A 17501-nucleotide genomic window follows, 5' to 3' on the forward strand; every position below is an offset into this window, starting at 1 on the left:
TAACGGGTTGCTAAGCTAGCAAGGAGAGCAAGCTAGCATCATGGATCAACGAGGAACAAGCAGGTTGCCTCGACTGGCGTTCGACGGAGATGAGACCAAATATGAGATTTGGGAGACCAAAATGTTGGGACATTTCCATTTAATTGGACTAAAACACACGGTCCTGGGAGAACCGAGGACTGAAGCGGAAAGAGCGGCAGACGACAAGAAAAATGCCGACGCTTATGCCGAGATGATTCAACTGTTGGACGACAAGAGCCTCTCATTAGTTATGAGGGATGCTGCCGACGATGGAAGAAAGGCTCTAAACATATTAAGAGAGTATTATGCCGGGAAGGGAAAACCCCGGATAATTAACCTGTACACCATGCTTACATCGCTCCAGAAAGCGGGCGACGAAAGTATTATGGACTACATCATCAGAGCAGAAACAGCCATCACAGCACTGCGAAATGCAGGTGAGACGTTGGGAGATGGTCTACTAGTAGCTATGGTCTTAAAAGGACTGCCTGGGAGTTTTAAGCCATTCGCAATACATGTGGCACATACAAATGATAATATCACATTTGCTGAATTCAAGACTAAGCTACGAAGTTTTGAAGAAACAGAGAAGACAAATGCAGCTGAGTTGGGCGACAGTGTGATGAAGACCCAGGGGAGAACCGGGCGGCGACCCGCCAAGACAAACGCACGTGACCGGTACAAAGAAGACACAGAGATGGTGTGCTTCAAGTGTGGCACCAAAGGTCACCGAGCGAAAGACTGTCGACAGAAGACATGGTGTAGTCGATGCAGAAGCGACACACACAAAGACGCCACATGTAGGCGTAAGGATAAGGACGGTAAGGACAAAAGGGATGGAGCGTGTAAAATCACAGAAGATGATGACGGCGCCGACTTCGCGTTCAAGATGAGGGACGGGGAGCAGCAGCCGGCGAGCGGCATCCAGGAGAAGGGCCTGATGGTGGACACGGGAGCCACATCATATATCATCACCGACGTGACCCAGTTCAAAGATTTCGACAGCGCGTTCAGACCAGAAAAGCACAGCGTCGAGTTGGCAGACGGCACCCGATGCAGCGGGGTCGCTCAGAGAAGGGGAAATGCTGAGGTTTCCCTAATCGACAGCGGAGGACGGCGACACAAGGCGACGCTGAGAGACGCTTTATTCATACCGTCGTACCCCCAGAACATCTTCTCGGTAAAGGCGGCGACTACCAGTGGGGCCACGGTTGTCTTTAAAGAAGAGGAAGACGCACTGATAACCAGAGACGGTACCAGATTTGACATTCATGTTTATGGAAAATTGTACTATCTGCATACTGAGGGTGAGTCTAATGACAAATGTAATGCATGTCATGACATTCAGACATGGCATGAGATATTAGGCCACTGTAATTATGACGATGTTCTTAAGTTGCAGAATGTGGTTGAGGGTATGCAGATCAAGGGCAAAGCAGTTAGGCCCGAACATGAGTGTGAGGTGTGTATTCAAGGAAAGTTTGCCCAAACGAGAAATAGAAACCCTGATACCAGAGCAGAGGCTCCCTTACAGATGGTGCACACAGACCTAACAGGTCCTGTAGCCACACAGTCAGCAGATGGTTACAAATATGCGCTGTCGTTCACTGACGATTACTCGAGCGCAGTGTTCGTATATTTTCTGAAAAAGAAAAGCGACACAGTACAAGCTACGGAAAAGTTCCTAGCAGATATATCCCCTTATGGGAAAGTGATGTGCATGCGATCAGATAACGGAACGGAGTATACATGCAATGATTTCCAAACACTGATGAGGAAAAATAAAATCAGACATGAAACGTCAGCTCCGTATTCCCCGCACCAGAACGGGACTGCTGAGAGGGGTTGGCGTACTCTATTTGAGATGGGCAGGTGCATGCTAGTTGAAAGCAAGCTACCAAAACAGCTATGGCACTATGCAATACAAACAGCAGCGGTGGTACGTAACAGATGCTTGAATAGGCGTACAGGGCAGACCCCTTACCAGCTGCTGACAGGCAAGAAGGCTAATGTATCTAACATGCAGAAATGTGGGTCTGTATGCTACATGTACAAACAGGATAAGGGTAAACTGGATTCCAGGTGTGACCAGGGGTGTTTTGTGGGATATGACAAAAACAGCCCGGCGTATTTGGTATATAATCCAGATACTAATAAAGTACACAAACACAGGCTAGTGAAGTTTGTGAGCAGGGCAGCTGTAGAGAAACAGACACAGACAGGAGAGACAGACCCAAATGATGGCTATGGCCATATGAGACAGCCTAGGACTAGCGAGACCACGCAAGAGGTCAATAGGAGAGCGGAGAATGCTCAAGAGCCAAGTGTGCGGAGTAGAAGTACACATAGTGGTGGTCCAGGTGCAGTTATGAGGCCAAATGGCCATAACCAAACACAACAGAGTGTGACAGGTGATGAACCTGAGACTAGGAGGTATCCAACTAGAGAAAGGAGGAAACCTAGTCACTTAGATGACTTCGTAGATGAAGACAGTGATAGTGATGGGGTTCATACCACTGTAGACTACTGCTACAGAGCGGTATATGGTGTTCCACAGACTTTTGGGGAGGCTATGAGGTCGGCTAACTCAAAAGAGTGGGTAAAAGCCATGGATGAGGAGGTCCACTCATTAAATGAGAACAAAACATTTACCCCAACAACCCTGCCAATAGGCAAGAAAACAGTGGGGGGTAAATGGGTTTACTCCATCAAGAGCGATGTAGAGGGAAGAGACAAATACAAAGCACGGTTTGTGGCCAAGGGTTACAGCCAGGTAATGGGAATAGACTATGGGGAGACGTTTTCACCCACAGCAAACCTGACGAGTGTAAGGGTGGTGTTACAGAAAGCAGCGCAGGAGGACCTGCTCCTACACCAGATGGACGTGAAAACAGCGTATTTGCACGCTCCCATAGACTATGATATATATATCAGTCCACCAGAGGGTTATGAAGAGAAGGATGATGGTCTAGTGTATAAGCTAGAAAAATCACTTTATGGTCTCAAACAATCAGGGCGAAATTGGAATAGAGTCTTGCACGATTGTTTAACTGAAAACGAATACACACAAAATCCAGCCGACCACTGTGTTTATGCCAAAGAGTCAAAAGACAAAAAGGCGATCATAATCATATGGGTCGATGACTTGATCATTGCAGCCAGCAATGAGAAGATTTTGAGAGAGGTGAAAGAGATGCTCGCAGGAAAGTTTCAAATGAAAGATCTAGGCAGACTCAAACATTTTCTGGGTATCGATTTCAGCCAATCTGATGGATGTGTAACCATGTCACAGGAAAAGTACACTAACAAGATACTACAGCGTTTTAATATGGAAAACTGTAGAACCAGAGAAACGCCCTGTGAACCAAAACTAGAATATACTGAGGATGCAGTAAAAATGAATGATGTCAGGATGTACAGGGAGGCTGTAGGAAGCCTAATATACCTAACCACTTGTACCAGACCAGACTTAAGCTTTGTGGTAAGCAGGTTATCACAGTATTTTGCTGAGCCTACAGAAGAGCAGTGGGTTACTGTGAAACATGTTCTAAGATACCTCAACGGTACTTCTGAGAAAGGGTTAAGTTTCAAAAGAAACAACAGTGAGAAGCTAGGTGTACAGGCCTACAGTGATGCTGACTGGGCGTCTGATGTCAGCGACAGGCGCAGTACCACAGGATACTGTGTGAGTCTTAGTAAGAACAGCTGTCTAGTTTCATGGAAAACTAGAAAACAGCCCACAGTAGCGCTCTCCACATGCGAGGCGGAGTACATGGCACTGGCTTCAACCATACAGGAGTGTCTATACCTAGAACAGTTACTAGAAGGTATAGATAACTACAAGTACACACAAACTGTAGTACATGAGGATAATCAGGGAACGATTGCTCTCGCCAAAAACCCTGTAAACAGACAGAGGAGTAAGCACGTGGACATAAAGTACCACTTTATCAGATCCACTGTGAGTGAGGGGAGAGTCATTCTGATGTATTGTCCTACAGATGATATGGTTGCTGATATAATGACGAAACCTGCAACTAAATTGAAAATGAAGAGGTTTGGTGCAATTATTTTTGGAGTTTGAAATGTGTAACAAGACACAGGGGTTCACATTCATTCTGTATTTTTTTCCTGATTTTTTTGTTTTGTTTTTCTTGTTTAAGATTATAACAACCTGAGAACAAGTGGGGGTGTTGAGATTTGATGGGATATATGTCCTCACTTGTATGTGGTACTGTACGGTTCCATGTGATGTGCAATGTTGTGCTTGTGCCACAGTGAGGCGCAAGGACAAGGGGTATAGGATGCATGCCTACCTCCTATAGGCTAATCACAGCTCTTGATTGCCACGTGTGTGTGGAACCAGTTCATTCCAGTGGAGGCTGTCCCCGTGAGAGTGATGCGTGCAGCCCTTATAATAAAATATGCCAGGCTTGGCTAAATGGATTACATCTCCGTGTTTTTCTCCGAATGCAACGTTAAGCTGCAGAACTAAGCGTAACTTAACACACAACCCTTTTATTTATATTAGGTCCATTACATTACTTATGCTTTTACATTACATTACATTGCATGGGGATTTTATTCGAGCACCGCGACCAACAACCAATCACATGAATGTCCCGCCCCGGACTGTAAACTAACTAACTATAAACTGGATATAAAATCCCCAAACAGGCGAAAACCTAACAGTTTCATCCACTGTCTCTGCCACCTCCCTCCATGACTGGTTCTTCCGGTTTGTATCCCGGTAGGTGAAGAGGGTCTGGTCATACAAAACCGGGTGATTTGCTACGGCGATAATTAGTTTCTCCTCCATCTTTTTTTGAAATATAGAAATGAACGGTGGGATATCTCTCCCAGCTTAGACACGGTTTGATTGGCTAGGGCTTGAGCTGTCAGATTTTCAGAAACGGGATTTGATTGACTGGCGTTGGCTACTCCGGCATCTCCGGCTGCAGAAGGAGACGGCGGAGACGGACCGCTATGTTACCCATAATTCAGTTCGGCGAAAAGCGAGGCAACGTGACGTCACCCCATTCAAAGTGAATGGGCAGACGCGTTGGAAACCGTTTTTGAAGCTGTCGAAGCTGTAGTGTGGACGGGCCGTTAAAGAGAGCGGGGCTGCGTTGCGTGCATGGCTTCCTTCTGCAGTTAACGGGGAGACGCGCTCTGGCGGCGGTCTCATTCAGGATCCGAAAATACAATTTAAATATTTTTGCACACTTATTCCACTTATTCCTAGTGTGCCACTGGTTACGGTAACGTGTGCCAATGCTGGCACGCGTCCCAGGGGTTGCCGACCCCTGGTCTATGGCTATAACGCCCATAATGCTAAACGGGAGCAAATGTTAATAGGGGACCCAATTATCCCAGTGGTGGCCGCCGGAGCTAACGGAGCCGCAGGGGGCTAGCTCCAGCCGGCGTCCCGGAGCTAGCCCACTGCGGCTCCGTTAGGTCCGGGCGATGGAGTCCGTCGTTATAACTGGAGATCAAGGAATGCAGCGAGACGCAGACTTGGTTCGCCTGCTGTAGTATTAGCTAAATAAATTATGTTGAACAAGGCTTATTAAGCTGAACATCGCCACAATTGTTCTGCTATGTATCGGTACTTATTTTCTTAACATGTGAATGACAAGCATTAAGAATAACAAAATATAGCTAATTCTCTTGCAGATTGTCTCATTTGATTATGAGTGTAACGTTTATATAGGGGAACTACACTATAACTTGTATGCATGTATTTCATGTTAGCTTAGCTTCTTAGCCTGAGCTAGCTCTGTTTACTTCCAGTTCGGAGGCAGCAGGTCCCGCCTCGGCTCCGCGTCTTTGCCCTTATTTGGAGCAGGCGGGATTAGACTCTGACGTCGCTGTCAAGCGTTACTGGCCGACTCCGCCTACTAAGGGCTTCTCGGCAACTCTGCAGAATTCTATGGGTGACGTCACGGACACTACGTCCATTTATATATACAGTTTATGGCTTAAAGCTGACATGAACACAAAAACAAACACCAAATGCAAACTTCAAATATTAGATTTCTAGTTGATTGGAAAGTTGTGATTTGCAATCCATATTCATTTAAGGCCCACTAGTCTAGCTTAAAGAAATGTATCTGTAACAGTTCAGCCCCAACATGCCCTATTTCAACTGTGTGTGTGTGTGTGTGTGTGTGTGTGTGTGTGTCTGTGTGTGTGTGTGTGTGTGTGTGTGTGTGTGTGTGTGTGTGTGTGTGTGTGTGTGTGTGTGTGTGTGTGTGTGTGTGTGTGTGTGTGTGTGTGTGTGTCACTGCAAAAACTGCAGATTTAACCAAGTGTAATAATCTTATATTTAGATTCTAAATCTAGTTTGTCTTGATTTGAGTTTAAATAGCTTATATAGTGCTTTCTATGGAAGATCTTTTGACTTAATTCAAGTAAATGTTACTTGCCTTGTCTTGATAAGCAACTTTGTCTTTATTTTAGTTATGTTTAACTAGATACAAGGGACCTGTCTATAAAACATCCACTTCAAGGCTAGAAGCCTTATTTTAAGCACTATGGCAAGACATCTTTTTTGAATTTCAAGCATCAGCTCTGTGGTTAACATAAGTTATTTCCCCAGCTGGTAAAGACAGTAAAAGACACAATTCAAACAAGAATTGTGAGGCTTAACTTCTGTTTTAATAATAATCACAAAATGAACTGATAATCATCATAACACACTCTCCTAAAGGATATGGACCTGAATAACTGTTGTGACATTGACTCTTGAGGTAGGTGTGCAATCTCTACTCTGTTACTGCCCTGGAACTGGTAACAAGGTGGGGGTCCCTGAGCAGTGAGGACACTGTTGGGAGGGGCTGCCAGCTACTCAGTACCCCCTCTCTCTTCCTTCAAGAAACGTCTCTTTCCCCTGTTAGCTGGTCTCTTATGGCATAAACAATACTGGACAAAGAACAATATATCTTAATTTCTGAGGTTGTGGTGCTTTTCATATATCACACCAAACTTTTTCAAACAATCCATGCCACATTACACATTTAAACATGAACAGCTTAACACACCAAGTATGGCTGAGCAATATGGATAACAAACAAAAAATATCACAATATCTTTGACTTGAATTTTCACACACTTCATCAGATGTGGACAACTATAATGATTGCTCTCAGTGGTGTGTGACTGTGTGTGCGAATTTGGCGATTGCTGCATTATTTAATTATGCGAAGACCCGCCCCTACTCTGGTTCTCATTGGCCCTGAAAGAAAAAAAACCTGGAATGTGCATCCATGTGGTGTTTGTTATCTCTCATAAAGTCGGAAAACGAGTGACTTTATTTACCATGTGTTTGTCAGAAGCTGGATCAATGACAATATCCACTAAAAGATGTAAACAACGAATGCCAGTACTATATTATTTACATCGAGAGATCCTCCTCAGTCCTCAGTGTTTACAAGTGGATGGCTGTTCCTGTCCAAATGTATGATGGCAAACGTGGAATTTCCTATTTCACGAGGATCACCTGAACGCACCACAAGCCAAGCTCCGCAGCGCGAGCGGAATTTAACACGTTGTTCAGTTCACCTTCACCAGAGAGGCAGGACAGCGACCAAGAAGTGCAGTTAAGGTAACGTTAATAACTGAACGTAGGAGTAAAAGTCCATAGGCGTATGTAAAATATTAGTGCTTTCAATGTATTAAGTAGTAGTACATTGATTGGTTAACTGTTAGCTGAATTGGCTAATATAGCTAGCTAACTAGGAAGCACGTGTTGCTAGCTAACCTTAACCTCACTAATGGGGTATGTCAAAATTAAGCTAGCTAACGTTAACTACTCTCAGATAAATAAACTGTCTGTAAGGAACACAAAATTAGCCGACGTTAATATCATACGTTTTCTTTTGGTATTCAGTAATTGTATCTGTTAAAAGCTAGCAGTTAGTTAAAAACGCAAAGGGTGGTTGTAGACTAGCTAACGTCAACCTAGCTAGTTCATAGTGAATCACAGCAATTTTACAATTTAGTGTCTGATGCCTTTTTAATGTGGTTTTTTTTGGGGGTTGATTTTTAAAATGACTGGTCGTCTGTTCCTGTAAATTACAGATTGCTTCTTCATGATGAGATGGATAGATTTGATGACACAACTGTGTCACTCTTAAAAGGTAAATCTCTTGTTAATTATTCAGACATCTAACATCTGTTTGCTGTTTTCTCTGTATCCAAGTTATATTGATTTTTACACTCAGGTTTTGGACGAGATGGGCCAAATTCTAGAGGCAGGCAACAAGAACTTCACTGCACCAGACCAGATCAAAGCCAGATGGGAAAGCCTTTGCGAAAATGCATTGTTCTTTGGAGTGTGGAACAAGTCATTGAAGCCACCAATGGGTCTGGATAAATGTAAGCATAATGCAAATATAGATAACACTGATGTTTTATAGGTTGGGGGTGAGCATTTAATGGCTGCATGGGATGTGATTGTATTAGCTTATTTTCATTATTTTGATAGGACAGGATCTCCTTTTTGATGACTGAATTATGGCAAAATGGTAGTTATAAGGTAGTAGTGGTCACTAGAGGGTTTAAACACTACTACCTTTTGTCATGCATACAGGTGACCCTTATTGTTTTGCTTTCCCTTGTGCAACTGACAAGTGCTTTTTATATCCCCTGCAGCGAAAGTGTCGGGGATATTATAGATTCACCCCGACCGCTGCCCCCCCCCACTATCCAGCCAAACTTTCAGTTTGCTGATCCAATAACTGCAATTGTTTTTATTTCACTCTTTCATTTCGCTGTGCACATTCAATATGATTTCAATATGAGGACCCCAATACGTTTCTTCAGAAACGGCCCATCACCAGTCCAGTCATCCTAGACTACTAACCTCCTCCTGGCTGTTGGCAAAATACCACTGATGACCCTACCTAAGGAAATGATCCACGAGACTCCACTCATCCTGATGGGGTGTTTTTACACCTTCCACCTCACCTACCCCAAATGTGTTGCTACTTTCTTATCCGTCATCCAGACTGAGGTACTGAAGGACAGTATTCACGAGCGTGACCTTACTCGTACAAAAAAGCAATAGCTGAATGGGGAGAATTCACAAAAAAGTAGAGAACTTGAATTCTTTGTCCAATCTTTGTCAGTTCTATGAGGATGTATACATTTTGAAGAGCTTTGTTCATTTGAAAAATGATACTGCTGGTTCAGGACTGACTTAATAAAAACATGTTTTTTGAAAGAATTGTCATGTTTACTTACTTTAAGAGCATGTTTTCTAATTTAGCTCCCTAAAAACAAGAATTAAATTACATGTTATCGCTTTTATCCAAAGCAACTTACATACTCAATACTGTGGGCAATCCCCAAAGGAGCAATTTGGGGTGAAGTGTCTCAGGGACACAACGACATGCTGACTGCAGTGGGGTTTGAACCTGTGACCCCCTTATCCTAACACCAACGCACTATCCACTGCGCCACACGCCTCCCTAAATTCATAAATCTCATTTTAAGTAATTTGATGCTAAAAAAGTACACTAGTTTTGAGTGATAATAGGCTTCTTTTGCATTAAATAGGCTTAACTAGATTGCTTGAAATTAGTCTTTTTAATCTTATTTCAAGATGTTATGTGCTATAATGACAGTCGGACAGCCTGACTTGTTTTAAGACATCTTATCAAGTGAAATTTGCTTACTGCACTGGCAGCCAAATGTGCTTGTTTTAAGTGCAAGCATGCTTATATCTAGAACGTTTGGCCTTAAATTTGACAGGGTGTTTTTTTTGTGTGTGTGTGTGTGTGTGTCCCCTCAGCTAAGAGGTTGTGTCTTAATGACTAGAGCGGAGAGTCACCTATTTGACAAATGTTGGCTAAATAATTGATGACAAAAACATTAAGAGTAAAGGCAGGGAACATCCTCATGCAGTCAGCCTGGCTACTAGCAACTTGGTGGTAGAAACTTGACGATTTCACTATAAATATTAGCATTACTGTAAGCTGCAGTTTCCATAAACACTACACAAATCATTTTTCTCTGAATGAAAGAACAAATTAATGTGTTTTCTATTTATATTTACATTGAGCTTTACAGCAGAGACATCCCTAACATGCATGCAAGCGTACACTTAATCAGATGATGTTAAAAATAACTAACGTGTTTCATGGGAGGGAAATGTTGGCTGCACTTTTAAATGATCCAACATTGCTTTTGTGCTTTTGCCATTGTCAGATGTTTGTTTTAAAAATTGAACGTGAAGTCAACGAATCCAACCGCTGCAGTAATATCATCTATAAAATCAACTAGATATGTTTTTCCACATCATACATTATATCCAAGGTTTTTGGGTCACCCTGTTTTGTGTGTAACAGGGTAAATGTTTATTCTTAAATCATACCTATGATCTGTACAACGAAGCAGGATTTTGGTTTAGCGAGGTAACTTCATGGTTAGCTCCGGCTTTAGTCTTACGATGGTGGTTCACTTCTTACTGGGCAAAATAGCCATGTGATTGAGTGCTGCTAACTCCGCCCCTCACATACCCTGGTTTGATTCACTGACTTGATAACCAGTCTCGTATATAGGATCGCTTCGTGGGGTCGAGTTTGTTAGGGTTAGTTAAACCAGATAACACAAATATACCCAGGGTCTGTTGAACTGGCTTCATGTGTTGAGTAGAATAAAAAGCGAGTTCAAGTATGAATATATAACCTTTTTTTTAATATATTGTGTGGAGTAAAACACAAAATTCGCCTCACTTAATGTTGTCCCTGTTTAGCAAACTATATAAAATATACAATAATTCTGATTAATGGATATGAGGACAGTGGGATTAGATATCAAATTAAATATCTGCTACTATGGTCAATTCTTCTCTTGGTGAGCAATGTCTTCCCCCCCAGTTATTTTAGAGACTCTAAAGCTTTGATTATAGAAATAAAACAGTCATCCTGCTATAAATATACAGATATAAGAATTTCTTCTTCCACTGCTGATTGAAAATAAACATGAGGTATCTGGTTGGTTATGTGACAGTTAACACTGCCGATGTGTGCTTTACTGCTTCACACACTATGACTGGAGGTTTGAAATTAACATAATAGCATTTACTCCGCATGCAGCCGACTCCTCCGTGGCTAACTATACCCACTGGTCACACACTGGTCACACACACACACACACACACACACACACACACACACACACACACATACCATGTATACATCACTTCAGGGGACATTACATTGACTTACATGCATTTTCTGGAGACTTATCCTAACCTTAACCATAACCAACACATGCCTAACCCTAACCCTTACCCTAACCAAGTCTTCACCCTAAAATTAATGAGGACCTCCATTATGTCCCCATAAGGGAGGCGAGTCCCCACACGTGACTGTGTAAACAGATTTAGGTCCCCACAAGTATAGTAATGCTAGGCCACACACACATACACACAGATTTTCATTACACCAATGACTTATTTGACAGTGGAGAGCTGCTCATAAATTGTCTGCATGAGTGTTTATGGAGGAAACGTGTACGCTCCAGACAATTTATGCCTCTTTGAATTTCTCTCTTTCGCCTTTGCAACGGATGCATTCAGAGAGGCTACAGTTCCCCCTCAGGAGGAAGAGTAATTTGTGTAACTTGGGCAGAAAAATCCCCCCTTATTAATATTTCATTGTGCTTAATTGCTCTCATTACCTCAAGATTACCCTGTGTACTGTCGATACATCTTAATAAGGTATTTAATCCGTCTTTTAACAGCTATCAGCCACATTTCAGGCAGTGAATACTCCCAATGAACGTCCCATAGAGGTATCTTAACAAAGGCAAAGCCAACAAACAGTAAACAGCGTAAAGTGGGTCAGCTGCTATGCACAGTTCATGGTCCATAAAAGACAGGCTCCCTATGGAGGATTGCATTCATTTTAGTATAATCTAGAAAAAGCTCGGTGACAGCACCGAGAGAGCTGCAGGAAACCAGTAAACAACTGTTCCTGCCATGTCTCATTGTGCTTTAATGCTACAAATGTGGGGCTGTGGGGAGTGCTCATACTGCTATAATTTAAGTTCAGGCTGTAACATGTATGCGTTGTATAAGTTATATAAGCCTTATTTAGAATGCGAAAAAATAACAATGTTCCCTATTTCACGAGTTGAAAGGTTCATACACACAACAGTGAGGACCAGTTTATTTACTTACTCATCTGATGATTTTTTTTTTACTAATGACTTCATGAACTGATAAGTCTTCAACTGGGACATGTCTCCATGCTTTAATGTTCAAAAAGCTATTTATTTTTCTCATACTGCCTGTGCTGCAGCATCTCTTTTCACCCTCTGTCTGAAACCAGAGCCAAGTCTGCTCTGATTTGTTAGCTGGTCGGCTCTGTTGTGATAGGCCAGAAGGCGGGTAATCTTGAATCTGCTGACCAATCACATACAATGTGTTGGAGCACTAGCCAATCGATGCATATTCTTTTTCTTTAATTTATCATCCTTCTGTAGAATGCTATTAAAAAAACACATTTGGTTGTTTATAGCATAAAGAACATCTGATTTAATGTGAGGTAGTGAAATAATAATTTGAGTATAAGTATGTATCAGCATGTAAACTGCTTGAAAGCTTGAAAATGCACCATAAAAGTGCTAGAATTCCGCTTTGGAATAGGTGTAAGAACCCTGGTTAGTGTTAGATGGTGATGTCACTATGTTACGGAAGTCACAAAAGGAGTCAAATGGAGGCGTTTAAGGGAGCCCAACGTTTCGAAGCCATAAATGGCTACCAGTCGGTTTTAGAATACGATTTAAAATGTTACTGTTCGCATACAAATTCCTAAACGGTTTAGCCTCAGCGTACCTGGCAGATCTTTTAAAACCATACACACCCAGATGGTCACTGAGGTCGGCTGACAGATTACTTCTGGTAGTCCCTAAATCAAGGCTAAAGCAGCGAGGAGACAGAGCCTTTGCTGTTGCAGCTCCAAAGTTATGGAACAAATTGCCCCTCTAGGTTAGACTTGCCCCTCCAGGTTAGACTTGCTCCAACTCTGCCTGTTTTTAAATCTCGTTTAAAAACTCACTTCTTTTCCGGGGCATTTACAGACCAGGTATGACACTTGTGCTTTTAAATGTGGGTTTTTATCTTACTAGTGTTTTGTACTGTTTTTACGTCATGTAGGAGAGTTTCTCAGTCTGTGGCTTCTGATCTGGTTTCATTGTCTCGTGTTTTACATTTGTTTCATGTCCTGTCTGTTTTTATGTATTTATGCTATGTTTGTATACAGTTGTTGATGTACAGCACTTTGTTCAACTCTGTGGTTTTTAAATGTGCTATAGAAATAAAGTGGATTGGATTGGATTGGAAATCCATTGGATAAAAACTGTAGCAATATTCTGATACTGCAGTGTTTCTACTACCTGGACTCTAAGATAGTGCATGCAGGAGAGAGGCGCACAGGATGAATGGCTATCATCATCATCATCATCATCATCATCATCATCATCATCATCGCAATCGTGACTTCCATACCTATCTGTACACCACGCTGTAATATTTTTCAGTGATCTGCTTCACTTCCCCTGCAGGTCCTCCTGTGGATCCCTGTGGTGGGAAACATGGCTTGCTTGAAAAATGTACAGGGAAGTGAGAATCCATTAATTCACTCAATTATCACTATATTGTTCAGATAAGAAAGTGACCGCAGGGCAGCAAAACCTCTGTGGCCTCTAACAGAAGTTACCATATCATGCATTGCAAATATGAAGACATTAGACACAAACGCTTTTGTATGAGGGTGCTTTGCCAATGGCGAAGTTTGGTAGAAAGTTTACAATACTTGAATTCTGCAAGAAACATGGATCCATCAATCAGTCCATCCATCAATATAACCATCTGTCCGTACGTACGTCCATCCCATTCTCCGAAACTCTTTATCTTGACGGCCTTCAAGGGATTTCTTTAGATTTGACACAATAATACAGTTGAATTTGAGAACTGTCACTTCAACTTGATCATTCCAAAACGCATCTCTGGACATAACTGAATAATGAATTCCTAATTATGATATTGTCAAACTCTAATGAAGTGGAGAAGTGATTACATTTTTGGCAGACGTGGATTTAGACTACAGCTTGACTTGTTTGCAGAGTCATTCAACCAGAAGGCTGATCTTGTTGTTTTACATTAGGCTTTTCTGTTATCACTTATTTCAGATGCCATACCATGTTTTTATCTTTAACTCCTTAAGCCAGTTCCTCTACTAACATAGCTTTTGGAGCTTGTACAGAAGCCCCGGACCTTGATATGTTGTATTTTCCCAAATTCTTTCATTTGGATGTTGGAATAAATGCTGTCCTTTTTCTGGTGAGTTCACTCTTGGCATGATGTTTTCTTGACATGTGAACCTCCAGGATACACCCCCATAACATGAATAATTATTAGATGTAAACACATTTTAATTTCCTACCTCTGCCAAACATTGGCAAGACTGCTGAAGACACGTCTCATTTATGTTACGGCTGGGGCTATAACATAAACCGAGTCGAGACGACGGGTGACCATTTAACAATGATTTATTGAGTTTAACAATAACTGAACGAAAGCCAGCAGCAGGTTCCCCCGAGGCTGGCACGGAGGGAGTGCCCAAAGAAATGATGAGAGAGAGCACAAATCTGGTTGGCTCCCTATAGTCTTCCCGACCCAGGTGCAGCTCATCAGGCAAGACGTCGGCCCCGCAGCACTGGATCCTGTAAACACACACACCCACACACCCACAGCCGACGGCACCCCTCGTAGTGTGGAGGGGTCGTCACACACGGGTTGTTGCAAAGTCTGAGTACTCGCCAATAGTGGCTTCCATATGGGCATTGTAGTCATCCGCATGCCAACAGATCTAATGTTTCCCTCCACATTTTGCTTCTTGGCTCATATGTCTGCAGCCGAACGCGGGGTGTTCATCATCCTGCATTTTCAAAAAGAAAACTGTGATCCTCTCAAAATGTGCTCCAGTGTAAGTGAGAATGCTCTGTACGTGTGTGTGCCCACTAGGCTTTAGTGTGGGAGATGTCTGACACTCACAGATAAGAGTGGAGTTGGAAATCCAGAAAGCTCTCTGATAGCGAGAACACAACTGGACAGTTATTTCTGAAGCTCTCCATGTCCTGTGACAGCAGCAGCAGCTCAGTGAGTGAATGAGACACAATGGGCTGACCTATAACACATAAGAGTGTGTGGGATGATACACGCGTGACTTGAGGCGTTTAGTTTCTATATTCAGTGGCAGAGTGGAGTGCAAGTGAGAGTGGAGTAGTAGTAGTGATACGTAAGAAGCTGGGAGACAAAAAAGACCGGATGAAAGGGATTTTTGCAGGCCCTTCTGTGATTACATTTACTCTAAATCTCTAATAAAAAAATCTGACAATATGACACTCTACACTAAAATGAGAGCATCCTATTCATCTGGAAAAACAAACAGGTTAGTTTAAATGCATGAAAGAAAATCGTTCCTATTCATATGTTTCATAACAAATGAATTCTAGCTTTGAAGTGAGGATCTTACTGTAAGAGATCATTATAATGAGACATGATATTACTATGGACCTTTTCTGAAATTGTAGGCTAAAGTGTGTGCTAGGTAGCTGGCTTAACAGTTTGTTAAATGTCAAATATGGACAAGAAGAAGCTTTTACACATCAAACAGTACGTTCCAACAGCGCTCATAATTACTAATGGTCCCTTGGCGCTCAGAAGGACTATTTTAAAGTAAACACAACTTTTACATGACATTGAGGCGTATATATATTTTGTAGTTCTTTAACAAAACAAGTTTTGTGTTTATTACATGAGGAACTCTGGGATTTGAGCCTTTGCAGACCATGTACATGCATAACATTCTATATAACACACTAAAGGAAAGGGAAAACCCCCAAAAGCATGGGGCCTCTTTGACTTATATCTAAACAGGGTATTATGTTCTCATTGGAGTCGTTTTATCTTCTCGTCTCACAGCAGCAGTTTGCATCTCCAGATGTAATCTCCTATTTGCTTTGTTTCACACTGCTGAGCAGGATGTTTGGACCCTGATGTGTCTGTGTTCAATATTCCATCCACTCTGTTCATCTTTCACTGATGCAGCATAATCTGGGACATCAAATGGAGAGAGTCTGGACAGGACGCACTCTGTTAGACCCTTTATTTAAACCAAGCGAGCCTACGAAGCTGGTGTTGTCAAAGCTTCTGAGTCTGTGTGTCATTATGGAAAAACGTTTTCCCGGACATACATACTATAGGAGGAACTACCACAGAGTGTCACGGTTTGTGAAACAAGCAGGACCCAAATGCAGATTTAAACTGAAACTTCCTTTATTTCAAGGCTATGATCTATATACACAATGACAAACAGAACACTCACCGCAGAACTAGTCAGGGAACAAGACGAACCGACCAAGACAGACAGAAAACCCAGAACTTAAATACACACAAGACTCAATCACACAACAAGACACAGGTGAGGAGGGAGGAGAAAACACAGGGGCCCAGGTGAACATAATCAGACAATTAGACACACCAGGGAAACTAATGACAAGAGGAAAAACACAGGGGAAAGGACCAGACAATAACCCAAAGGAAAACATGACATGGAAAACAGCAAAAACACCCAAACCTACAAAACTATAAACGTGACATAACATGAGAATCGTGACATAACCCCCCCCTCAAGGGACGGATTCCAGATGTCCCAAAAAAACACAAATCCAGCAGGGTGGGTGGTGGGGTCTGGAGGACGGGTCTCGGGCGGACGGCCCGGGGGCAAGGCAGAGTTCAAAAAAGGGGAATTCGGGCGCACGGCCCGCGGGCAAGGCAGAGTTCAAAAAGGGGAATTCGGGCGGACGGCCCGGGGGCAAGGCAGAGTCCATGGAGGGAATCTCGGGCAGACGGCCCGGGGGCAAGGCAGAGTCCGAGGAGGGGTGAAGACCAGACAGCTCCGGAGGCCGGTCAGGAGCCGGTGTCGGCAAGATCCCCCATGGAAGAGGACACAGGACCGGCAGGACCCCCGGCAGGAGAGCAGTCGGCGGGACCTCCAACGGCACAGGACATGGGGTTGGCAGGACCCCCGGCAGAAGAGTAGTCTGCGGGACCTCCAACGGGACCAGACATGGAGTTGGCAGGACCCCCGGCAGAAGAGTAGTCTGCGGGACCTCCAACGTGACAAGACATGGAGTTGTCAGGACCCCCGGCAGAAGAGTAGTCTGCGGGACCTCCAACGTGACAAGACATGGAGTTGGCAGGACCCCCGGCAGAAAGGCAATCTGCGGGACCTCAAACGACACTTCAGTGGGTTGGTTCGCCAACAGAACACGGGGAGCTGGCGTCGGACGGACAGCCAACAGGTCACGGGGAGCTGGCGTCGGACGGACAGCCAACCGGAGACGAGGTGCTGGAGTCGGCCGGTACGCCGACAGGACTCTGGGAGCTGGCGTCGGACGGACAG

General features: G+C 43.3%; 1 protein-coding gene and 1 long non-coding RNA gene across 11 annotated transcripts in view; both read left to right on the top strand.

Moving 5' to 3' along the window:
- Positions 1-17501, top strand: part of LOC307016871 (leucine-rich repeat and fibronectin type-III domain-containing protein 2-like) — a 321008-nt gene that overhangs the window by 241394 nt on the left and 62113 nt on the right. The gene's annotated exons all lie outside the window — the stretch shown is intronic.
- Positions 7469-9250, top strand: LOC307016870. Of its 2 annotated transcripts, none has more exons than XR_013801944.1 (4): positions 7469-7627; positions 8104-8162; positions 8247-8400; positions 8827-9250. It is a non-coding gene; the product is annotated as an uncharacterized lncRNA (long non-coding RNA). The 2 variants fall into 2 exon arrangements; XR_013801945.1 differs by having other exon boundaries at positions 7492-7627; positions 8848-9250.

Source organism: Notothenia rossii (genome assembly GCF_949606895.1).
Source record: "Notothenia rossii genome assembly, chromosome: 8".
Lineage (NCBI taxonomy): Eukaryota > Metazoa > Chordata > Actinopteri > Perciformes > Nototheniidae > Notothenia > Notothenia rossii.